The 26125-nt window shown below is 37.1% G+C and overlaps 1 long non-coding RNA gene across 2 annotated transcripts; it reads right to left on the minus strand.

Moving 5' to 3' along the window:
• Window positions 1-18914: 18914 nt before the first annotated feature.
• LOC113299825 lies at window positions 18915-22988 on the minus strand. Of its 2 annotated transcripts, XR_003335203.1 has the most exons (6): window positions 22534-22988; window positions 22176-22268; window positions 21940-22059; window positions 20880-20980; window positions 20129-20276; window positions 18915-19058 (listed from the first exon to the last, which is right to left on the minus strand). It is a non-coding gene; the product is annotated as an uncharacterized LOC113299825 (long non-coding RNA). The 2 variants fall into 2 exon arrangements; XR_003335202.1 differs by lacking the exon at window positions 18915-19058 and having other exon boundaries at window positions 19726-20276.
• Window positions 22989-26125: the final 3137 nt, after the last annotated feature.

Raw genomic sequence — 26125 nt, forward strand, 5'->3', positions numbered from 1 at the left:
AAGATAAAATTGGGAATTGAGAAATTAATATTGTAACCGAGAGATTAATCTCCCACTATGGTCTCCAATTGTTTATGGGTGAAAACGGTTTCTGCTGTTTTCGGTAATTTCGTGTGTGTGGGTGATAAACGAGTCTAAACCCTAAAAAATGTACTGCATGGGAGTACTTTTGATTCGAGAGATCAATCTTTACAATCCTGTCCTAAACCAAGAAATGGCCGTTCTAGGCTTGCTTCGGTCACAAAGTGAAGGAGAAGGGTTGGTCTTAGGGAGGGAAGTGAAAAAAGTGTTGAGACCAGAATAGTTGATTCTGGAAGTGTGGTTGTTTTGTGACTTATATCAGAAAGTTGATCTGGCTTGCTGAAAGAAAGTTGTCAGATGATTTCTGGATGTGGTATTGTTCTCCTGACCAAAACTTGTTCTTTGGTGGAAAATAGGTGAGACCTATTTATACAAGTTGCAACAAAACGTACCCTGGTCTCGTAGGAAGTGGAAACGATTGAGTGGTGGAATAAATGAGTAATGGGTAACGCCTTAAATTTATGTTTCCATAATGAAGGATACGTTTACACCATTACTTCCTGCCTTTAATAACCGCCCCGTTTTATGACAATTTCCTATTACGGGCTTATTGCACGCCGCACGCTGTAAACCGCCAGACCAATACCCTGATGAGTATCCCCTAGTTTGTGACATTTTTTATGTCTCGAGTGTTTTCGTGGAAAACATGTAGAATTTTTCTACGTGTGGCAAGTAAAATTGAGAGGCTTGACGCAGAAAAATAGCATGTGATGCTAGGCTCATTTTGGCTAGTCGCCTAAAACTTTTCACGAGCTCACCGGCTCAGTGGCGAACTTCAATGGCCGAGATCGCATCTTATAAAATGTAGGTAGCCGTTGATTGTGGCTACCTTATGTTGGCGCATGATAATGGCGCAATGACGTTTTGGTGTACGCCAGTGGCATTGCGGCTTGGCTCGTGCATGTCAGTGGCACGGAGGTGCAAGTGGCGCTCGGCATAGCCACGACCATTGGGTTTAGGCGGCTGGTCGCCTAAAAGTTGCCACAAGTCTATCAGTTCAGTGGCAAACTTGAATGGCTGAGATTGCATCTCAGGAAGAAGGATAGCCGTCGATTATGTCTACCTTCTGTTGGCGCCTAATAATGGCGTGATGGCATTTAGGGAATGCTAGCGGCACTGCGGCATAGGTGAATGGCTCGTGCAAGTGGTGCCTGGTGTAGCCATGGCCGCTGGATTTAGGCGGCTGGTCGCCTAAAAGTTGCGGCAAGTCTATTAGTTTGATGGCGAACTTGGATGGCTGAGATTGCATCATAAGAAGAAGGGTAGCCGTCGATTATGGATACCTTCTGTAGGAAGTGGTGCCTTTAACACGCCTGTGGCATAGCCGCGCATGTGGCATGGTGGCATGGCCAAAGTTGGGATTGGGTGCCGTGACCAATTTAGGGTTTGGCACTGTGTCCGAAGTTAGGGTTTGGCACTGCGGCCGAAATTAGGGTTTGGCACTATGGGCGAATTTAGTGTTTAGAATTGTGGCCGAAATTATGTGTTGTGGCCAAACTGGGATTTGATGCCGTGGCCAAAGTTTAGGATTTGGCGGCATGGTCCCTTAAAAGTTTCCACAAGCCTGTTAGTTTGGTGGCGAACTTGAATGGCTGAGATTGCATCTCAGGAGGAAAGGTATATGTCGATCATGGATACCTTTAGTTGGCAGTGGCGCCTTTAAATCGCGCTAGCGGCATGGATGGCATGGTTTCGCTTGGCGTAGCCATGGCCACTGAAATTTTGGCACGTTGGTGTGGAAATCCTGCCTAAATTAGGGTTTGGCTTGTCGAAACCCTAATTATCCTATGTGGCATGTCACATATGGCGAGTGGCCATGTTTGGCGTGTTTTGGCATGCGCGCGTGGCATGTGTGCCTGGCATGTGCGTTTGGCATGCACATTTGACATGTTTGGCATGCCGTTTGGCATGTTGGCGCGGTTTGGGAAGCCAACTAGGTATGGAAACCTCTTGACACAATTTCTGCCTCTATTAAGACTACGACAGGTTTGGAGCAACCTAATTCGCTAATGAAAGTGGGGGGCCGGCCAAGCATGGGCGTGGCTACCCTTTAGTGCGCGTGGCGGGTTTAATACGACCTGATAGGTCGATTAAAAGAGTGTCGGACAAGCATGGGCGTGGCTACTCTTATGGCGAGAGTGTGGCGGCTTTAGAGCGACCTGATTGGTCGATGGGAAGTGGGGTCGGAAAGCTAGGGAGCGGCCACACTTCCAGTGCGCTGTGGCGGATTTAAAGCGACCTGATTGGTCGATGGGAAGTGGGGCCCGCAAGGTAGGGCGTAAATACACTTCCAGTGCGCTATGGAGTATTTAAAGCGACCTGATTGGTCGATGGAAAGTGGGGATGGAAAGCTAGGGCGTGGCCACACTTCCAGTGCGTTGTGGAGGATTTAATCGCCTAGTTTGGCTAAGAATAGTTTCGACCAAGGGGTCTAATGTACTGCGCGGGGCACGAAACCCTAATTTTTGCAAATTAGTCGTGTTTATGAGTTTTTTGTGGTTATTACAATAATTGGATGGATTTTGTATGCTGCTACAAAAATCCTTATCTACAGAATGCATTGTGATTTTCGTCTGAGCATTCCGTGTGATGGCCTTAACTTTGGTACTTACAGGTTCAAGCTACTCCGCTGCGAGTGAACATAAATCCATCATGCCATACCGATATAAAGGGTTCTGCCGGGGAACATAGCACAGGAAAGTACTCAGTGAGTCTTGTATTGGAGAGGTGCCGAAATTTACAGAGCGTTTGGGATGGTTGCTACATTCGCCAATCTAGATAAATTTCATCTAAGTATATTGAGCGGCTCAATAAATATGTCGGTGGAGAGGTTAGCACTCACGACACCGTTTCCTTGCAGAGTGACGTCACATCAGATGCAAGGTTTTACGATTTTAACCCTAAGCTAAAAACCACCATCAGCACCTTGTATTTGATAAAGACTCGCAAATTTCTATTTGCTTGAGTAAAATTAAATCAAGAAAGAGATATTAACTCCTCGATATACTTTTCTCTAGATTGAGTCTGACTGTCTAGTTGATTCTCTAGAAAGTATATTGGAGTTAGTCCATACAGATTTCTAATCTAAATATTGGGTGTGGTTGCTAGACCCCCGCATTTTCAATTGGTATCAGAGCAGGCAAACACGTTAAAGACCTTCCAAGTCTGTGGTTGTAGTGATCTGACTCTATGGACAAGAGTACTATCTATGATGAACGCGTCACCAGAAATAAAAATTATGTTTCTAATAAATCTATCAAAGAGAAAGATCCCTCAATCTCTCTTATATACGAACCAAGTGTTCAAAAGAAACAGACTAACACTGACATGTGTTTCTCTAATGAATCTGAATCTGAATCTGTTATTCAAGAGGAAACATCTAGAGAGAGTAAACTAATTCTAAACCTTGTTAGAATTCAAGCTGATAGATTCAAGCAGTTAAGAAAACATGCCAATGTTCTACTTGGTGTAGAAAAAGACTGTGGCTCCAGTGAAAAGGCTTCCTCTAACGAAAATACTGAAGTGCGATCAACTCGTATCTTACTTGAGGCAAAACTTAAAAAGGATGCTTCGAATATTGAACATCTTCTGAATAAACTCTTCATTCAAGGATGTTCAGAAAAGTCTGCTATGCCATCTACTTCTATCCAAACTGAAAGAGCTCCAGTTTCAGAAGTAACTTCAGATTCTCTTCCCACTCAAACTAATGTGCAGGGGATTCACACATCAGTTGGAAGAAAAAATTCTCCGAACGATAATGTTAGGTCTGAAATCTCTAATCACTCCCGTGATCAGAAAGTGTGCCTTTTTTGTAATTCAAAAGGGCATACTGTGAAAAAAGGGAAATCGAAGTTTAAAAACAAATCGCTGGTTAAACTTCAACACACCTTAGAATTAATTCTTAAAGGTTTAACTGACATTCATATGTCTAAACCAGTTGGTTTTAGTACACACCCTGTAATCCCTACCAGGAAGGTCAGTTCGATTAGTTCCTCAAATGCACAAAAGCATAATAGACCTGTTAACGTTTATCGTACAAGAATAACTCATGTTCTCTCTCCTATCATAAATGGAGATAATATTAATCATGATGTGAATCAATTATCGAGTAAAGAATGCAGATATGAGCAGATGGATGACAACCTAAGATTGATTATTGAGGTATATAAGGATATCATCAACAAATTGTGTTCTCCGTCGAGACAACACTCTTCAGGTAAAAATCCTCACTATGTGTCATATTATGATGATAGTAAATTGTACGATAATTTTTCACATCATAACAGTCTTCTCCCAAAGTACAGAAGGCAGGGGTTTATCCATAAACAATTTACATTTGATGAGATGAAAGCTCATACTTGTGACAATTAATCACAAGGTTGAAATCTCTCACATTAAAATCCTGGTTTAGAGATATGTTCAGGTATACTTGTTGTCAAGGTGTTTTTCGGATTCCCATGCTGACTTCTTATCGTCTTTATCATGTGTATCCTGCAAAAAATGCTTGCACAGGTATTTGTTTGTTATGATCAAAATTTATATTTGTTTGATTGGTTAAACAAGGTTCTACTCTTGTACTCTAAAAGGTTGCTTCTCTATGAGACCTTGTTTGAGTCATTTTGATTGCAAGAGCCTTCAACAAGGTTGTGTACGCACGACTTTTTGTCTTGGGTTGAGATTGTTCTCGTACAGGTTCCCATGTAACTGGCACGAGTCAATTAAGGAAACCCTAAAAATCCCTTCCCTAAGAAACCCTTTAAATGCCCGACCTATTGAGTTACGCATCATGTACGCATACTCTAGGTTATTCTCTGGGTTTTCAAGAATGTCTTCTTCTTCATATAGCTATGGTGATTTTGCAAAGGGATTTCTTAAAAAAGGTTTTGGTATTGAATTGAAAGGGAGGAAGAAAAGAACTCTTGTAGAAGAAGGTGCACCTTATGCTTCGTGCTACTATGCTTACTCACACCAAGATGTTGAGAATGTGGATATGGTTTCGGCTGTTCATGACTTTCTTAAGTATTTTGAGGAAGCAAAACTGTAACTTGTTGATACAATGAATGATCTTGATGTGATCATAACTGAGGTGAAAAAGGTTACTACTGACCTTGGTCTCATAAAGTCACAGGCTAAAGAACTTCTCAACAATGATATCTTCTCCGAAGACGCAATTGATAATATGAATCACAAGCTCAAAAGCCTCGAAACCCGCAAAGATTCCGAACGTAAACTTTGATTTAGCTTGTGATCGGTTTTAAAGTAGATGTTTTACTTTATTAATGTCTAGAAAGTATTCTTATAAGAATTTATTTCTTATGTTTTAGGAAAAATAACTAGAGTTTGGAATAGCCATTACTGTAACTACACATAGCTATGTCCGTCGTTTTTTTGTTTTTTTTTCATCTTTATTTTTTAGGTTTATTTATTTAAATTCTGAAAAAATTGTTTGGAAGATGATGATTGCAGTATTAATCTTTATGGTCGGCAGGGTGCAAATATCTAAATTTCACCCTTTTAGATACTTTTTCAGACCTATTGCCCCATATGATGTCAAAAGTTATCTCTTTTATATGTCGATATGCAAGTATTGATACAAGATCGATGAACTTTTGACAAACAAAAGTTAATCCTATTATGTCAATTATTGATGGAAGATAGGTTAAAATCTTTTGTTTACAAGGATTATGTCTATTGTATGTCATTGTGCAAATAGTAATGGAAAATAGAATGAATCCTTGTATATGACGTAGTATTGATCATTCCCTGATCCATATCTTATGTGTATACTGCAATGCTCCATAAGGTTTTCTTGTGTTGAGCATAAGACGATTGTAAAAGTAAGGTCGCTCTTGCTGTTCTCTTGGGAATGACATCAAATGGGGGAGAGTTCTTTTGAACTTGCGCTTGATTTCAATATCTTTGCGGGGAGTGTGGCTATGGAATTATTTAGGGGTTATCTTGTATATTTATAAACTCCTTGATGAATGCATTTAGCCTCGGGTTTATGATTGCATCTAAAAAAGTTGATATGTACTTTTCTTTGGTCTTGAAGAGTCTTCGTGGAAATTTCGTTAGGATCCCGTTTTCGTACCTTTGCCAATTTTATTGACAAAAAGGGGGAGAATTAATGTGTAGTTCACACTACAAATACATATGATTTACGTGGTTTACGGGTCATTATGTAAGGGAGAGTGGTTTTCATGTTGAGACGAAAGTATTGACTAAGGGGGAGTGATACATATCACCATAGTATTTTTCTCGAAGTTGTGATATGAGAACATTGATGCTGTGTGATAATACTATGACACTGTATAACAATGATCAAGAGCTTTTGTTTTCTCATTGTTACGGCTACGGAACTTCAACAACTATGATGTTGAATTGAACATCTATGGAATCATGGGAGTACTTTGAAAAGACGAAGTTTTCAAGTAACGTTGAATCACCAAGGAGATCAAGCATGTGGACGAGAAGCTACAAAGTTTTATTTATTTTGTAATCCATATGTATTGATAGTTTTGTCACTAAAATTGACAAAATGGGAGATTGTTAGAGCATTGCTCGGTCGAACTCGCATGCGTTTCTATCTCAAGCATGTTTGTCAATATTAGTGATCAAAACTATATGTCTTGATTTCTAGTATACTTATGACTAAGTCTAGGTCTAGGATAGTTAGGAATAGTTGAGCTCCAGACTCCATGGCGAAAAAGAAGATTGTTGAATCTAAAGCAAGGGTTAATTCTCAACCAGAGAATTTTGAAGAGAAACAAGGTGTATATCTCTCACGAGAAAAACACCTTAAGGCTGATCTAGCTGGTGCTCTTGATAAAATCAAGACGTTGGAAGAAGAAATTTTAGACCTTAGAAAGTTCAATGTTAGCTCAAACAATTTAACCTCAATGTTAGAATCAAGTAGAAAGCATCATGATACACGAGGATTGGGCTATAAGGGAATAGATGCTTCAAATATTAGCAAAACGGTAAAATTTGTAAAGCTAAAAATTATTCTAAACTGGAGGCTTCCACTGATGACAAAGATACTCATATTTCTTGCAAAGAAGAAAAGTCTGTCAAGCCTAAGAATAGTGTTCAACCAGCAGTAATCAAAGAAGGCATTTCTGCTAATGTCAAGAAAGCAACAACGTTGAACAAAGACAAGAAGAAGAAAACTCGTCGAACTCCAAGGCAAGAGGATCCACAAAAAGGTAACATCAAAACTCATACTTCGTATATTTATACTATATAAGCATTGTTATTATTGTGGTAATAAAGGACATTTGCAATGGGGATGCAAAGTTCGTAAGATACAAGATGTATTATCTTTTGTATCAAAAAAATTGGATAAGTTTTCTCCTCTGAAGAACTCAGATCGTTATTGTCCTAAGTTTAGGCAAAAGAATTATTATAATGATAGTTCAAATTTTGCATATCGCTCGACAAGGTCATCTCATAAAAGACCCGAATCTAGAAAGAAAGATAACTTTTTAAATGCAAAGACAAGATCTGATGTTCCAAATTGTAGAAAGGGTGTTTCGCAAAATATTCAAAAGGACAATGATCCTAATGGTATGAATGATAAGGCTGCTCCTGCGAAACCCAACTCCCGAAGTCCTCTATAGCCAAGAAGGGACCAAAAGTTAGTCACAAGAATGACTCTCAGCTGTTAATTATTGGTGACAATAATTATAAGAGTCTTCTTGAAAGACTAAAGAAAGACATCATGTTTGAAATCTCTTCTACTAGTGAACGTTGTGATAATGACACTCTTCATCATAAGTCAAAGAAGAAAAACAAGAGATGGAACAAGAGAAAACAAACCAAGAAAGAGGTCAAGAATGATGATTCTTTCTTAGTCACTCGTGACGATCAAGACAAGGATCAACTCTACACAACCTAGTTGTGTTAGAATATGCGTACTCACCTTGGTGCTCAATTTTTTGAAAGGTGAGGAAGCACATGAAACTGAGCACATGATCTCTCGGTTATTATATGACTAATTAACATCTTTAGGAGATTTCTTTTCTTCTATACTCATACTTATCTATCTATATTTGAGGTTTTGATAGAAACGGTAATTGTGAGTTTATGATGTTGATATCTACTGATCATAATGTGTAGCTCTTGTTTTTACGGTTAAAACGAGCCAAAAATCACTGAATTTGGACATCGTATGCAAAAGTTATGTCAAAAAAAGGTTTAGCGTCGCGATCCGTCACAAGTAACACTTGGGGTACCGATCCTAGTGATAGGTGCAATGGGTGGAACCGATCCTAGTGAGAGGTCCCCATACAAAGAAGTGTAAAACTGTTTTTCCCATAACTTCTTCGTCCGAACTCGGAATGACCTCATTCTTTTTGCGTTGGTTTCGCAATTAATTCCCTACAAGATAGAGGTAATTGCAATACTTGATTTCATATTGAATATTTTTGGTGTATAGCAAATTGGTTTATGAGATGCTTTATTTCGGTTTTATTACCTTGATATTCGATCTCATAATGTTGTGAACCCTTATGGTTTGGGTGACTTTTTGATTTAGCGGGATTAAGTTCTACCCATGTTGGTAGGCTTTATCAAAGGATCATGAGGGGTTATGGTAGAAACAATATGTGAAAAAGTCACAATATGTTGAATCGGTTTTGGTTTAGCATAAAAGCATATGTGTTTCGACGGTTTTTAACTTTTGCTTGCAATTGTTAAAACCGGTTTTCAACCTTTCTCTGGTAAAGGTTGAGAGTTGTTGTTATTCTTTTTGTTTTGCATAAGGATGACAACATAAGGATATTTCGATATCAATTCTCCCTGGAAGAAGAAAGATGCAAACATATTGGAGAAGTGGATGCGAAATTTGAGGTAACAATGTTGTTAGTTAATTGTTTTCCTGTTTAAGAAAAGCCTGATTTTTATTTCATATACATTTTTCTTTTGCTTAACAAAATTTCGGTACAATTGATATTTTATTCTATGATGTGTGTGTGATTCAATTGGTTCCGGTTAAGAAAACCTATTGTTATCTTGCTTTATTGTGTGGTATAAATTGTTTAGGTTTACAAAATTTCGGTGCAATTGCGGTGTTTTAATGCTTATGTTGATTCAATTGCTTCCGGTTGAGGTGAATAATTTTACAAGTTGATTTATTTGGTTTGTATGAATTATTTATGGCTTAACGGAAGAAAAGGTTTACGGGATGAGTTGTTTAGTCCAATTTGATTCCGGATAAGAGAAACTAAGTTTATCTTAGTTAGACCTATCAAAGTGGAGGTTTCGGTCAAGTCTAACCGAAACTAACCTAGTATTTGGCTTGTTTTAAAATTTAAAGGTCTAAGTTATATGGATAATTAGAACCTGATGAGAAAAATAGAGTTATCGTATTTTGGTCTTATCGAATGAAGCGGTTGTATTTGTACAATCGGTTTAGCAAAGGGACTAAGTTGCTTAGTTGATTTTTGGTTTGCTAAACTAAATTGGAAAAATTGCTTCGGGAAATTGTTTCCTTGGTAACATATCAAAAAAAAATACTTTGTAGTTTCAGTTTTGATATTGGTTATCAAAAATGGTGTATGGAACCCTCATGCTTAACTATATAGTTTTGCAAGTCTATTTTCAGATTTGTAAGATTATTTTCGTGTTGTCCTTTATTTTATTTTATTTCGTTTCTTTGTCATTTTGTGACAAAAAGGGGAAAAAATATATGGAGTAAACAAGTGATACTGGTATTGATTTTATATTGATTGGTATCACTAAGGAAAAGAACAATTGTGCTTAAACGTTTATCTAACGAAAGAGTGAAAGCATAGACTAAGGGGGAGTAACATATCATATTGATTGGTATAACAAAGACGTGCGAATTGATGAAATCTACCTATCTCACCTTTAGGGGGAGTATTAGCTTTGTTATTATAATGTCAACAGTAGCATTTTAAGGATTGAATGAATGCAGGTTATTGTGCTATTGAATTCGGGAATCAAGCGTATATTTAATGAATTCTTGTAATCTTTTTATCCATATGATTGTAAGAGTTTTGTCACTAAAATTGACAAGGGGGAGATTGTTAGAGCATAGCTCGGTTGAACCCACCAAAAGTTGGTATGTCAAGTTTGGTTGTCATATTTTAGTGATTCAAAACTCATTTAAGAATCGCTTGATTATGTACTAGAGTCAACTTCGTATAGGTTAGCTTGAAAGTATTAGGATATGAGACATTACAAGTATTGTGAAGTCTTGAAGAAGTGAAGAAGTAGGAAGCTACAACGGCAACATCATCCATCCACTTGAGGTTAGTGATATTTGACTTGAACTATTTCATTCCCTAACGTATCTTTCAAGTCATGCATGTTTGAACTCTAGATAGACATAGTATTAAGGAATACAATATGAAGTTTATTGCTTAACCATTAAACTTTGCAGATAAGACATCGACATAATCGTTTAAATGCTATTGTGATTATGTATGGGTACGAGGTTAGGATTTCATCCTAGGAAACAATGTTTTACATGTGTTTTAAGGAAGTAAGTTCATAAACTTGTTTACGAATCGAAAAGGAAATCGCCAGGCGTTATTGGGATTCTTATTCATTGCATATCTTGTGAACATCCAATATGTGTGATTTAATATAACCGCTCACGACTTGTTTGTGTTCTTGGTAGAACTATTCACAAAGGCCTGATTATGTATTGGTATGAATTTTATTAGTGAAACCGATCTTAAGTAATCACCTGTGAGGTATGATCGAGTTTGTGATTGACTGGACCGAATCTGGGTAAAGGGGAACTGATACTATAAAGAGGTGCAGTACATCACAAAGGGGAATTGATCCTTGTATGAGGTGCAGTAAGGTTTATAGCAGAAAGGGGAACCGATCCTATGAACATGTGCAACACGTTTTTAGGTAAAGGGGAACCGATCCTATGGACATGTGCAACACATATAAGTTAGATACCATATATATGTGGGGAAACGATCTTAGTACCTAGTTAAATGAATTTTAGAAAGATAGTCTGACTATGCACATGACTCACATGGAGGTAGAACCGAAACTTGTTTTGGTAGAACCGTTAAACCCATGATTTGTGATTGAGTGTTTCTTAATCAATCGCATAGTTATTGAAAGTCAGATGAACCAATTCTAAACTTGTTTGGAAGTGTGGAAAATCGGTTTCAAGGGTTTAAGTATGAAAGAGGACTTACAAAGTAAGGATGTCGACACACTTTGAACACATGCAATATTGTTTATCGTTTATTATTCAAAGTTATTCCTTAATAGCTACAGGAAGAAAATCCCAGGATCGAAATTAAATAACTTTAGAATATTTTTATTAAGGTTGTTAATTTTATATATGGAAAATATGAATTAGTAATGTGCATATACTAGTTAAAGATTTTCCCAGGAGATTTTCGGTCATTATTTTGGACAGAGCATTTCCAGGAATTATGAAAACCGAATTTGGAATGTATCGAATATCTTTGAGAATATTTTAGGTTTTGGAAATTCCTTGGTGTCCAAACTTCCTTGTCTATAAATACTTGAAGTTTGCATTTCTAGCAAACTAATTCTCCGTGACAACAAACTTCCTCGGTTGTGTTGTTACTGGTGAAGCCGCCTATTCGGAGAGGAGAGTAACCTAATTAGGCGAAATCTCTTACGGCCGCTCAGTTTAAAGTCTTATTTGGGATTGAGAAGCTCTACGAGTACCGTTGGTGGGAAACTAGATAATTGCGGTTTATCTTGTGTTTTCGATTGATTTGATTAACTAACGGTGGTTGAACTTTGATTGAACCTAGTTTGTTTAAGCTTGAGAATCTTCTCATCCGATATAAGATTCACTCAAACTAGATCGAAGTTTAGAGAGGGATCTTTATACTGTTGTTAGTGCTAAAGACGATCTTGTGATAATCCATTGTTAACAAAATCCGTTATGTGCGTGATTGATCACAAGAGATTCAAGTTGTTGTGTGTAGGTGTTTATTGAAGATCTAAGAAGATTTGAAGACAAGGAAGAGATTGAAGATTTCTGAATTGGGTTTATAATCTTTGGTGTGCACAATACTTGTTTCGGTATAAGAGGATCCAACTATAATCAGTTTATCCTTGTGGTAGATTGGATTGATTAGTCGTGTAGATCGGCATCAATACAGTCTTTGTGATTAAAAGTATTGATTGCAAAATCTTAACAATTACCTTTGGTGATTGAACATATGATAGATCTAAGAACATGACGAAGGAGTCTATGTTAAGATAAACAGAAGAGCCTTTGTCCGACTCACATCACTTGGTTGAAGAGAGTTGATACCAAACAGATCTGTTGTTCATTTACTGTTTGTAATACGAACCAAAGGAATTGTTCCAAGTACGTGACTTATTCATAAGTTGGAGGCGTGGCAATACAGAGGGAACTATCTAGGTGAACTATAGGTTTAGTTGCTTGGTCTCAACTATACGAAGTTGGTGTAATTTTGTGTACCGGCTTAATCCTGCGAGTATTCAATTTTGTACAAGGTCCCAGGATTTTTCTGCATTTGCGGTTTCCTCGTTAACAAAATCTTGTTGTGTCAATCAATGAAATCGACACCACAAGGTCGTATCTCCAATCGATTAACCTTTAACGCACAACCTATATTATAAAGATAAACAATATAATGCGGAAAATGAAATAACACAAACACCAAAAATTTTGTTAACGAGGAAACCGCAAATGCAGAAAAACCCCGGGACCTAGTCCAGATTGAATACACATTGTATTAAGCCGCTACAGACACTAGCCTACTCCAATCTAACTTCGGACTGGACTATAGTTGAACCCCAATCAGTCTCCCAATAATTCAAGGTACAGTTGTACTCCTACACCTCAGATCCCAGCAGGATACTGTGCACTTGATTCCCTTAGCTGATCTCACCCACAACCAAGAGTTGCTGCAAACCAAAATCGCAGACTTGATAATAAACAAATCTGTCTCACACAGAAAAGTCTATCAAAGGATAAATCTGTCTCCCATAGAAAAACCCTAGGTTTTTTTCCGTCTTAAGATATGAAATCAAGGTGAACAGGAACCAATTGATAATCTGGTCTTATATTCCCGAAGAACATCCCAGATTAATCAATCACCTCTCAACAGTCTTACTTGAATACACAAGAGGACGTCGAGGAATCACACACAGTAAGACGAAGATGTTTGTGACTTCTTTTTCTTGCCTATCAAAGAACTCTCACGATCTCAAGCCAATCAAAGGTTGTACTCGTACGATAGAAGATGCAAGATCAAATCACACAACTACGATAAAAGTAGTATCGGTCTGGCTTCACAATCCCAATGAAGTCTTTAAGTCGTTAACCTGGTTTTAGAGAAGAAAACCAAAGGTTAGAGGATAATCGACTCTAGCGAGCGCACTAGTATCACACAAACGTGTGGGGATTAGTTATTCCCAATGCTAGATGTCTCATATATATAGTCTTCAACTCAGGGTTTTGCCTTAGTTACAAAGCAATCAATATTCACCGTTAGATGAAAACCTGATTTAGATTCAAGCTAATATTTCTCAACCATTAGATCGAAAACTTAGCTTGTCACACACACTTGAGATATACGTTTACTGGGTTTGTGAAAACCGTGCCCAAACGTGTACATGTATGTTGGTTCAACATAGTAACCCAAAAGGTCAACCATATGAGCATTTCATATTGACCTTGTTCTTCTTCACCATAACTAGTTCAATTGACTCAAATGAACTAGTTAGAGAGTTGTTCAATTGCTATGAGATCTTATGTAACTACACAAGACACAATTGAAACAACGATGATTCGATTTGATTGAATCGGCTCATGAACTTTATAGCCACGGTTTGCATATTGTATTCCTTAGTAATTTAAGTTTCATGTTCAGAGCACATCTTTAGATCATAACCCACTCAAGTACGAAAACAAGTTCGCGGACTTAAGACAACCGGCAGAGTTTTCCAAACTCAGCAGAAAATCTCGGCAAGGAGACTTCCGCCAGTTCGCGGTCTAGGTTCGCGGACTAAACACACAAACGAGTTTTTGGAAAATCCAGCAGAAATTCTTGGCAAGAGAACATCCGTCAGCTCGCGGACTTGGCAAAGCCAATTCCTCCGGTTTCTCTCAATCAATAAAGTTCGCAAACTTCGGATTAAGGAATAAGACTTATGCACATATGTGTTTCCACACAATGCTTATATGCATCATTGGTTATATATACCTAAACTCTCATTCCAACCATTGAAACATTCTTAGAGGATGTTATATAGTTGTTACACTATTTCTCGTCAAAGCGATTTTCAAAGTGATTGAAACAATATGACTTTCGTCATTTGGTGAAGATAAACCCGATCAAAGCGAAACGCTTTACCAACACATGATTTCGAGATATAGATAGGCGAGATATACTCGGCTCGAAATATCAAATATGTATAATCCAGTCTATATAGCATACGACTTTTGTCTCATAAGAATTAGGAGACAGAAGAGATAGACTTTTGAGTGATAGATAAGTTCAAGTCTCCACATACCTTTTTGTTGATGAAGTTCCACGGTCCTTGAGTAGATCTTCGTCGTTGTATGATCAATCGCCATGAAGTCCTTGAGATGAACTACACTTTTCTATCCTAGTCCGAGACTTAGCTATGTAGACTAGAAATCAAGACTCATAGTTTTGATCATTAACATTGACAAACATGCTTGAGATAGCAATGCATGCGAGGTCGACCGAGCTATGATCTAACAATCTCCCCCTTTGTCAATTTTAGTGACAAAAACTATTAATACATATGGAATACAAAAAAGATAAACTTTAGTGGCTCCTATTCCATAGTCTAATCTTCAACGTTCCCTGAAATCTTCGTCCTTCCAAGTACTCCAATGATCCCAAAGGTTGTAAGTTTAGCATCATCGTTTTTGAAGATCCGTATCTATAACAATGAGAGAAATCGAGATTCTGGATCATTATTATACAGTGACATAGTATTATTATGTAACATCAAAGTCCAATTGCATCACGACTTTAACAGTAATACTACGGTGATATGTATCACTCCCCCTTAGTCAATACTCCATCTCACATGGAAACCACTCCCCCTTACACAATGATCCGAAAACCATATGTATATGTAGTAAAACTACACATTAATTCTCTCCCTTTTTGTCAATAAAATTGGCAAAGGTAGAAGAACGGGTTCCTAATGAAATTTCCGAGAAGAGACGTTTCATAGACTAAAAGAGAAAAATACATACCAACTTAATTTAAATGCAATCATAAAGCCGAAGCTAAATGCATTCATCAAGGAGTTTTAAGATACAAGATAACCCCTATAAAATTCCACAGTCGCACACCCCGCAAGATATTACCATTAAGCACAAGTTCAAAAGAACTCTCCCCCATTTGATGTCATTTCCGAGAGAACAACAAGAGCGACCTTAATTTCGAAAAAAAAAGAAGGATTTTTAATTGGACACCAAAAACCATAGGAAAATGATTTTCTATATCCAAAACTCAATCAAATTAATCACAAGTAAACCCATGATTAATTTAATTGGAATACACAATTAAATCAAACCACAAAAGTGATCAATTTAATTAATTGTGCTCAACATAAGTAAACTTACGGAGCTACGACTAAGGTAATCATACGGAGATGACTAAATTAATCGTTCACATACTCAACATAAGGAAAACCTTACGGAATATACGACTACATCAACCAATAAAACATAGTTAGTATAGCCGTTCATATACTCAACACAAGAACTTGTGGAATATATGAAAACTCAACTAGACTAATTACAAGAGAACCCATAATTAATCTAATCGGAAAACAAACAACCAAACTAATCACGAAGGTAATCAATTTAATTGTCAAAAGTTTTGCTCGAAAAAAGAAGACTTTCAGAGCAAATAACTAAATAACCAACCAAGATGATTAATTTAGTTCATAATGCTCAACATATAAAATCTTATGGAACAACCAACAAAGCCAATAAGAATAATAGACTTAGTTGTATCGTGCTCAACATAAGACACACAATGGAGCCTTCACGGTAATACAAAAAGAATTGATCAAAGAAGATCAATACCGTGGAATACATACAAGGATCTATTCTATCTTTCCATCACTATATGCATAATGACATGATAGACTTTATCCTTGTCACACAAAAGATTTTATCTTATTTTCCATTAAATAAATGACTGCATAGGCATAACTTTTGTATTTGTCAAAAGTCCATTCGTCCTTTCATCAATACGAAAATCAATTCATGAACGACTTTACTTTTGACAACATATGGGACCTTCAAGTTCACGGACGCAAACAATACATATCCCATAAAAATATTGTGATATCACAAAATCATAAAGATTAATACTGCGATAACATTATCCTCCAAATATTTTTAGAATTTAAAACCAATAATCCTAAAAAATAAACATAAGAAGATGAAAACAAAATAGCTATGTGTAGTCACAATCTTCACTATTGAAAACGCTAGTTATTCTTCCAACTAACCCAAAAAGAAGACATACTAGGCAACAAACTAGAACCAAGATCAGACGAAAAACTAAATCTTGTCTGCAACCAGGGGTTGAACAAGAATGAGTTCCTCAGTTGCCTTCCTTAGTTCGCCTTTTAGGTAGTCAAGGTTCCTCGTTGCAATACTGAGTTGTTCTCGAACGACCTTAAAGTCTCTAAGAAGATTTCCTACCAGTTGTGAAGAAATCTGAACTGGTAGTTTGTCTTCGTTTTCATGATCAAGAGCATGAAAGCACAAGATATCAATAGGACAAAGCTCAACATCATCAACCTTATTGCTTCCCTCCATTGTGCACCAAAAATACTTTTACAAAATCTTTTTGCACTTTTGGAACATATTATATATATTAGGAATTCCATCACACCCTAGAAAACATGCCGTTCATGAGGGTTGGTGCGTGTACTGAAGAAACGGGCCTAAGATAGACCAAAGAAGCCCAAAACGTAAAAAGAAATAGATGTTGAGGAGAAAACGGAATAAAGTAACATCGAATGCAGTACAATCCTGACAGCTTTCTCAAGATGATCCTGAGAATCATGAGCATCCCTTTTTAACTAAACATAATTAAAATAGATGCAACATGAACATGTCAGGGTGTAATAAGATGAGCATCTTGCTCATCATTATTTACTTTTTCTTTTTCCTTTTCATCGGTATTTATCAAGCTACCTGGTATAGTTGAAGAAGCATTATCAAGAGAAGATTTAGAAGTACCTGTGTTAACAGCATTCCATGTTTTCTTGATATTCCGTCTTAGGTTGTTTATATAGATCTTCAGATCAGACACACTATTGTGGACGCGTAAAAAGTCTGAGTTGGAAGACTTGAATTCACAGTCCTTTTTGAGAAGATTAGAAGAACTTAACTCGTTTTTCTTTCTCCTGTTCCTTTTTCTCTTTCCAAACTGATTTACATCACTTGTCACACTTTTGCTATTTTTCCTTCTACCATTGTAGGCATCCTTCGGTTTGAAAACATAACTAGGAAAAGCCTTATCACAGTATATCCCTTGAGGCCGAGCAGGGTTGATTCCAATCTGTGATATAGGTTTAACAACTTCTTTAGACATCCAAGTAAGAATATTGTGAAGTTTTTCATTCCTTATCCGAAGACGATACCTTCGCTCAGAGTGTCCTTTGTTTCCGCAGTAATAACAGTTGAAGGACTTACGTTCAGTAGTTCTCTTTTGAGCAGATTTAAAAGAAGTAGAATCCTTGTTTTTGCAAGCTGACACAAGTTCTTCACATGGAGAAATATTAACATCTTTAACAAACTTAATCTTACCATTGTTAGGAGCGTCTATTCCTTTATACCCCAGACCATGTTTATCATGATGTTCTTTACAGGCTCCCAGCATAGAAGACAGTTTTGTAGAGCTAGAACCGAACCTATTTAGATTCTATTCCAGTGATTTTACCTTATTAAGAGCAGCAGTGAGTTTGGTTTCCAAGGTTTTCTCTTTGGTAAGAAGACTGCGTTCTTTGTCATTGAAACATTTCTGTTGAGATTCACATCTTGCTTCAGTTTCGGCAAGTCTCTCTTTTAACATATAGAGGTTACGAAGAAGATTATCACATTCAGATTTTTATGAGCGAACCTCTTCTTCATAATCTTTTAACGGTAGATTGTAATAGTTTGTATCCACCATCATAACCTTTGAAGAGTTTTCTCAACTTTCTGTTTTCTTGGCAGAGAGGACCCATGTACTTTCTCAAGCAAGCAGTTGTCATTGTTTCTTTCAATTCACGATTAAACAACTTGATATATTGAGAAACTTCCTCATCAAGACTCTGTCTTTCTTCTGAATCACTATCATCCGAGAGATCATCCAACTGTTCATCAAGAGATTTTCTCCAGTTGAATGCGGATTCGGCTGAAGGAGACATGAAGGAGTTTTCCTCAGTGGTTTCAGATCTTTGAAACTTATCTGAGCAACCCTGTTCTGATGTTGCGTTGTCAGAGATAGTACTCTTGTCCATAGAGTCAGATCATTACAAACACAGACTTGGAAGGTCTTAACCGTGTTTGCCTGCTCTGATACCAATTGAAAAAGCGGGGGTCTAACAATACCACCCAATATTTCCCTTAGCAATCTGTATGGACTAACTCTGAAATACTTTGCTAGAGAATCAACTAGACAGTCAGACTCAATCTAGATAAAAGTATCTCAAGGAGTTAATATCTATCTCTTGATTTGATTTTTACTCAAGCTAAAAACAATAACGAGTCTTTATCAAATACAAGGAATAACTTGGACGGTACCAAAGACCAATGTCTAAGTGTTAATCAATGAAATCGACAACCACAAGGTCGGATCTCCAATCGATTAACCCTTAACGCACAACATGTATTATTTCAATTACTAGTACAATCGTTGCCACGGTGGGAGGGCCGACCGAAGAACTTGACGAAACGACACCTCTACGTGATTGCTCCTTCACTGTACTCCAAAAAAATTAGGTTCTCAAAGATCAAACAACGTTCTCAAAAAATTCACGAGAAAACTCAAATAAATATTAAAACTCTTAAATTGAAGCAACAACTTGATGATGTTACCCCATAGGTAATGCACACCAATAAATTACAGTCTCCTAATGTCTTCTAGGATAGGTTAAAGCCACTTTAGAGTCAGGGGATAGCACTGGCAACTGTAATTCAACCTCCCAGCAAAACTAACTCTTGGTTTTGTCCCCTGTAACTACAGAACAATGGTAGAGATCAGATGGGTCTGGAGCCACCATAAACAACACCTGATGGGTTGTTTATGGTGCCTAGTATCTGTCCCCTGCTAGTCCAAATGATGCTTAGAGTGAATTACTTAAGTGCCTTGTATGAGGTGAATCGAAAAAGTGAACTCTGATTTTTGTAACAGAAGCAAAAGATCCCTATTGTTTGCACCCTACATTTACAGTTGGCTTCACCTTCCTGTTTACATACAGATACAACATATATTATCATCATAAAGCTGGAGTCAGTGTGGTAAGGATTTGATATGATTTCAGAGACTAGAGAGACGTCAGTGCGGTAAGGATTTGATATGTTATCTTTTCAGTATATTTGAGGTTGGAAAGCTTGTAAGAGTAAAATTATAAAAATTGTCTTGTAGCTACACCAGCAAATTATTCACTTCCTTTTCTTTACAAATGGGTGTTCAACATCCACTCCATGTACAAATCGATAAAATACTATCATATAAATATTTATGTATCTATTATGTTTTCCAACATGATAGATTTAAGTTTGTGTCGTAAATCTAAGCAGTTCTGAGATATTTAAAGTTCTGTTGTATGATGATGATGATCACTCATAATTTGAAAGAAAAACTTGATCCAACTGAAACTTGATTTTCAAGAGGATGAAAATCAAAACCACTTGACGCCATTAAATATTTACAACAAGACAAAGCTAACAAACCCTTGTTAACTGCGCAACAGATTAGTTATATCCGTAATGCAGCATTGAACAAAAGTTACTGACATCCTACTTACTTTGATCAAGTCATTAACTCACCTAACAACTGGAAGCTTACACCAACATCTTCATCATTTCAATTCCAAGTTTTACTGACCTCTTCCTCGCTTCTTATTTTGAGGCATTAACTCACTCACGACTGCAAGCTTACACCAACATCTTCGTCGTATTCAATTCCAAGTTCCTCCTGTAAGAAGACCAAATCAATCACTAAACCACTTTCAAACTGAGTGAATACCTGAGTAAAGACATACGACTGAAGGCTAAGTATTACCTTGAATTCTTTTAAATCCTACGGTGAGTTCTCAGTAATAGTGTCCCAAATATCTTTTTAGGCTTTCTCCAATGACTAATTTTCTCCAAATAAAGTTCTTCAATGGCGTTTCTGTCTACTGGTCACCAAAGTGACTCCATCTCGCAATTTGTCAAGTTTTTTTTCCATTGCTTCAACTTAAGAAAACACAAGGAAATTCCCAAGTGTTCTATGTCATACATACCCATCTGGGTTTTGAAATGTCTTCATTTGTCATACTACCTAAAAATGGCTTACCACAGTTCCTAGCTTGGATTGTTTTGCATGTATTTTTTCAAGGATTAAATTTATTGCACTGCTCAAATTTCTGCAATAAGAGAGCTAACAGTGACACAAAATCTACAATAGCAACCTCATATCCTGTCCTTATCTTGATTTTTATGGAGAATAAAATAGATGGCAGAAAGCAAATACCCTTATATACAGATACACTGCTGAGTAGAGAATACAAAACTATAGACAATGAAAGGCTCTTACCTCCTTCAACCTCGCCGGTTGCTCTAATTTTTTCTTCTAAATCCTGTTGTAGTCTTTTGCAAAGCATCAGCAACGTTTTGAGCATTTAGAGGTCTATTTTGCTGAAATAAGAAATGAAAATAATGTGATATAATCATATAAGTACAAAAATGCAATGTTGCAATCACATAAAAGAAACAATCCCATGAGAATTATTGACAAAAGACTTGAGACCGATGACGAAAGCAAATGTACCCTATCCATAAATGACCCAACTAACTCCGTAGTATGATAAGGAAAACATTGCGATTACTTTCCTCATGATCAGTAATCTAGATTCTAGAATCATAGACCTGGGATAAGTTAACTAAGTGAACCTACTGCTCTGACCTCTGAGCATATGAACATCCAATCTTCTGTAGGCCGACTAACTCATCCAATTCCGGCTATCTTATTGAAAAATAAAAATAACAATCTAATAAATGAGGTCCTAGGCTATTGCGAAATTTCCCATTTACTATTGCAAAATTTCCACTCCTATCTCTAACATATTCATACTTTACCCAACTAAGAAAACTAAAGATAATATGTAGTGCACAATTTTCCATACAAAATCTAGTTTTATATCATTGTAGTTGAGATCATTTAAAAGCCTGAGAACTCGCTTAATATGTAACCCATTTACTAATATATCCATCTCCTAAACCAAATAACAATAATAATTGCATAATGGAAGTTCCAGACTACAGTAAGCGCTCATCGAAATACCCGTTTACTAATGCGAACTTTAAATGTCCATCTCTAATTGAACATAGTAAGTCCACTTACTAGAGTGAGTTTTATATATCCATCTTCTGAGACAAATAACAATAACAATCGGATAAATGAGGTACTATGCTATTGCGAATTTCAATTTTCCCATTTACTATTGAGAATTTTTTATTTCCATCTCCAACATTCGAACCATACCCAACTGTGCAACTAAAGATACTATGTAGTGAACGATTTTCCATACAAAATCTACTTCTATATATCATTGTATTAAGATCATTAAGAAGCCTACAATTTCGCTTTGGCATACCTATGGTTCTTTCGTTGTACATGGAAGGCCTTGCGCAACGGGTATACGTTGCTTGTCCTCTTCTGTAAACATTTCTTGTACTTTCTTTACGAATACCTCTTCTTTATGTTTCCCTCTTTGCTGAAAGAACAATTACCCATTAGTAACCTGTATTCCTTTGAAATAAAGACTGGCATCAAAATAAAAAAATTAATCCCTACTGGTTAACAATTAAAGATCATTATATTGATTTATACCTCAGTTCTAAGGTTGAATGGCTTTTGACTATTGACTTTAAGTTGTTTTTTCTTCCATATCCTTACACCACATGCTCTAGAAGAATCATAACTCTGCAAGTAGGCCGAAACAAATCACAGCTATAGTTAAAGACTGAAATACTAATATCACAGTGAACATAAAAACAATTATGAATCACAGTTGAATAACAATATCACAGTCAGCATAAGTCCCAATACAAAATCACAATTGAACGATATAACTAACAGTGAACCAACTAAAATTAAGCAAGCAACTAATTATTGACACATGTTGTTAATTGATCAATTTGTTGGAGGAATTGAAATTTCGAAAAAAGTAGAGTAAATCCTGCTATACCATATCAGATCTATCAATTTCTCTTTCAAATTTTCATTCACTGCTTCGTTGCGAAAACTCCCTTCATTCACTTCTCAAGTTCTTCGTCCAAAAAATTCCCAATTTTCCAAAACTTCAGCAGAAATTTAGGGTTAAGTTTGACTGGGATCGTAATAACGAAATTTAGGTTTAAATTTTGTGTTGGTTTTCCTGGAATCAGTACTGTTACTTGATGAAGATGATAAATTCTCGAAGGAAGAAGAGTTCGATGGAGAGGAGAAAGATCGAGAACGGAGAAAGGAGGGAATAATCGACGGAACACACTGAAATTGAACAATAGTTCACTCTGTTCCTCAATCAATACTAATTGTGGATGGTGATGGTGGTGGAGATTGATGCTGGTGGAGATGGTGATGGTGGACTGTGAGAAGATGAAGCAGTGTCGATATGAACTTGGAGGAAAAAAACTGAAGGAGAAGAAGATAAACGAAAAAAAAAAAAAACTTTGAGGTACCCGAGATTCGAACCTGCGACCTTTAGTTCATTTTGACAAAGAAAACCAGCTACAAGAGGGGTATTCTTGGTTTTTCAGCAAGGACCATTCTCAATCTTTTTGTGGTAATTGATCACTTAGATTTGACAAAAAAGTGGTCATATAAAGGTCCTCGCTCGCTTCGCTCGGTCGGCCCAATAAAGATAAACAATATAATGCGGAAATTGAAATAACACAGACACTAGAAATTTTGTTAACGAGGAAAACGCAAATGCAGAAAAATCCCGGGACCTAATCCAGATTGAATACACACTGTATTAAGCCGCTACGGACACTAGCTTAATCCAAGCTAACTTCAGACTGGACTATAGTTGAACCCCAATCAGTCTCCCACTAATTCAAGGTACAGTTGTACTCCTACACCTCAGATCCCAGCAGGATACTGTGCACTTGATTCCCTTAGCTGATCTCACCCACAACCAAGAGTTGCTGCAACCCAAAATCGCAGACTTGATAATAAACAAATCTGTCTCACACAGAAAAGTCTATCAAAGGATAAATCTGTCTCCCATAGAAAAACCCTAGGTTTTTTTTCCGTCTTAAGATATGAAATCAAGGTGAACAGGAACCAATTGATAATCTGGTCTTATATTCCCGAAGAACATCCTAGATTAATCAATCACTTCTCAACAGTCTTACTTGAATACACAAGAGGACGTCGAGGAATCACAAACAGTGAGACGAAGATGATTGTGACTTCTTTTTCTTGCCTATCAAAGAACTCTCACGATCTCAAGCCAATCAAAGATTGTACTCGTACGATAGAAGATGCAAGATCAAATCACACAACTACGATAAAAGTAGTATCGGTCTGGCTTCACAATCCCAATGAAGTCTTTAAGTCGTTAACCTGGTTTTAGAGAAGAAAACCAAAGGTTAGAGGATAATCGACTCTACCGAGCGCACTAGTATCACACAGACGTGTGGGGATTAGTTATTCCCAATGCTAGATGTCTCATATATATAGTCTTCAAATAAGGGTTTTGCCTTAGTTACAAAGGAATCAATATTCACCGTAGATGAAAACCTGATTTAAATTCAAGCTAATATTTCTCAACCGTTAGATCGAAAACTTAGCTTGTCACACACACTTGAGATATACGTTTACTGGGTTTGTGAAAACCGTGCCCAAACGTGTACGTGTATGTTGGTTCAACATAGTAACCCAAAAGGTCAACCATATGAGCATTTCATATTGACCTTGTTCTTCTTCACCATAACTAGTTCAATTGACTCAAATGAACTAGTTAGAGAGTTGTTCAATTGCTATGAGATCTTATGTAACTACACAAGACACAATTGAAACAAAGACGATTCGATTCGATTGAATCGACTCATGAACTTTATAGCCACTGTTTGCATACTGCATTCCTTAGTAATTTAAGTTTCATGTTCAGAGCACATCTTTAGATCATAACCCACTCAAGTACGCAAACAAGTTCGCAGACTTAAGACTACTGGCAAAGTTTTCCAAACTCAGAAGAAAATCTCGGCAAGGAGACTTCTGCAAGTTCGCGGACTATCTTCGCGGACTAAGTTCGCGGACGAAACACGCAAACGAGTTTTTGGAAAATCCAGCAAAAATTCTACGGCAAGAGAACTTCCGTCAGTTCGCAAACTGAGTTCGCGTACTTGGCAAAACCAATTCCTCCGGTTTCTCTCAATCAACAAAGTTCGCAAACTTCGGATTAAGGAATATGACTTATGCACATATGTGTTTCCACACAATGCTTATATCCATCATTGGTTATATAGACCTAAACTCTCATTCCAACCATTGAAACATTCTTAGAGGACGTTATAGAGTTGTTACATCATTTCTCGTCAAAGCGATTTTCAAAGTGATTGAAACCTAATGACTTTCGTCATTAGGTAAAAGATAAACCCGATCAAAGCGAAACGCTTTACCAACACATGATTTTGAGATATAGATAGGCGAGATATATACTCGGCTCGAAATACCAAATGTGTATGATCCAGTCTATATAGCATACGACTTTTGTCTCATAAGAAGTAGGAGATAAAAGAGATATACTTTTGAGTGATAGATAAGTTCAAGTCTCCACATACCTTTTTGTTGATGAAGTTCCACGGTTCCTTGAGTAGATCTTCGTCGTTGTATGGTGAATCACCATGAAGTCCTTGAGCTCAACTACACTTTTCTATCCTAGTACGAGACTTAGCTATGTAGGCTAGAAATCAAGACTCATAATTTTGATCACTAACATTGACAAACATGCTTGAGATAGCAACGCATGCGAGGTCGACCGAGCTATACTCTAACGCATTTACTTTATATTTTCGTCTTATAATTGTTTTATTATAATTAAAGTAAATTACGCAAACATTAATTCCTATTTACTTGATAAGCAATCCTATTTTATTTGGTTAAGTCCTAACCTTTGTATCAAGTAAACATACTTCGTTGTTGTATTGTCTCGATCTCGTATCCACAGACGATCACACGAACTGTGAACCGATTAGTTGTATTGTCTCGACTCAGTACATAAACAATCACTTTCGGAGAAAGGACTTATAGGTAGGAAAAGTTTTAGCTTCAGGTATATTCGGGTACCCTCGCCTTTTCACAAACAGTTAAGCGCAAGAGTTGCGCTATACTGAATTTGTAGCCTGGCAGATGGAGCTGCACAGTCCGATGATGTAGCACCAACATGGCTGAGACAAGAAAGGCTACTTAGCAAATGCAACATGACGCGATAGTGTTGCATATCCTTATTCATAGTTGTCCCAGCTCAAGGAAGGAATAAAGGATGAGATGCAAGTTATGGGATAACTTTGGCATGGTCCTAAGCTTTGACAAGGCTTGGAAAATGCATATGCAACAATGGCGGTGCCAAATACGCCGTTGGTGATTATTGCTTGCCAAAAGAGATGCAAGTGATGCATATGAAGCATGAAGTTGAACTAAGCAAGTCAGGACTCAGTTGGAATAATATTTGGGTGTTGGCTTCCAAATAAGCTAAGTGCATGATTGGAATGAATGCAGCGCAACCATTGCCAGATACTTGGCAGAAGTGCAAGATGAATGAAGCGCAACGA

Source organism: Papaver somniferum, chromosome 7, assembly GCF_003573695.1.
Source record: "Papaver somniferum cultivar HN1 chromosome 7, ASM357369v1, whole genome shotgun sequence".
Lineage (NCBI taxonomy): Eukaryota > Viridiplantae > Streptophyta > Magnoliopsida > Ranunculales > Papaveraceae > Papaver > Papaver somniferum.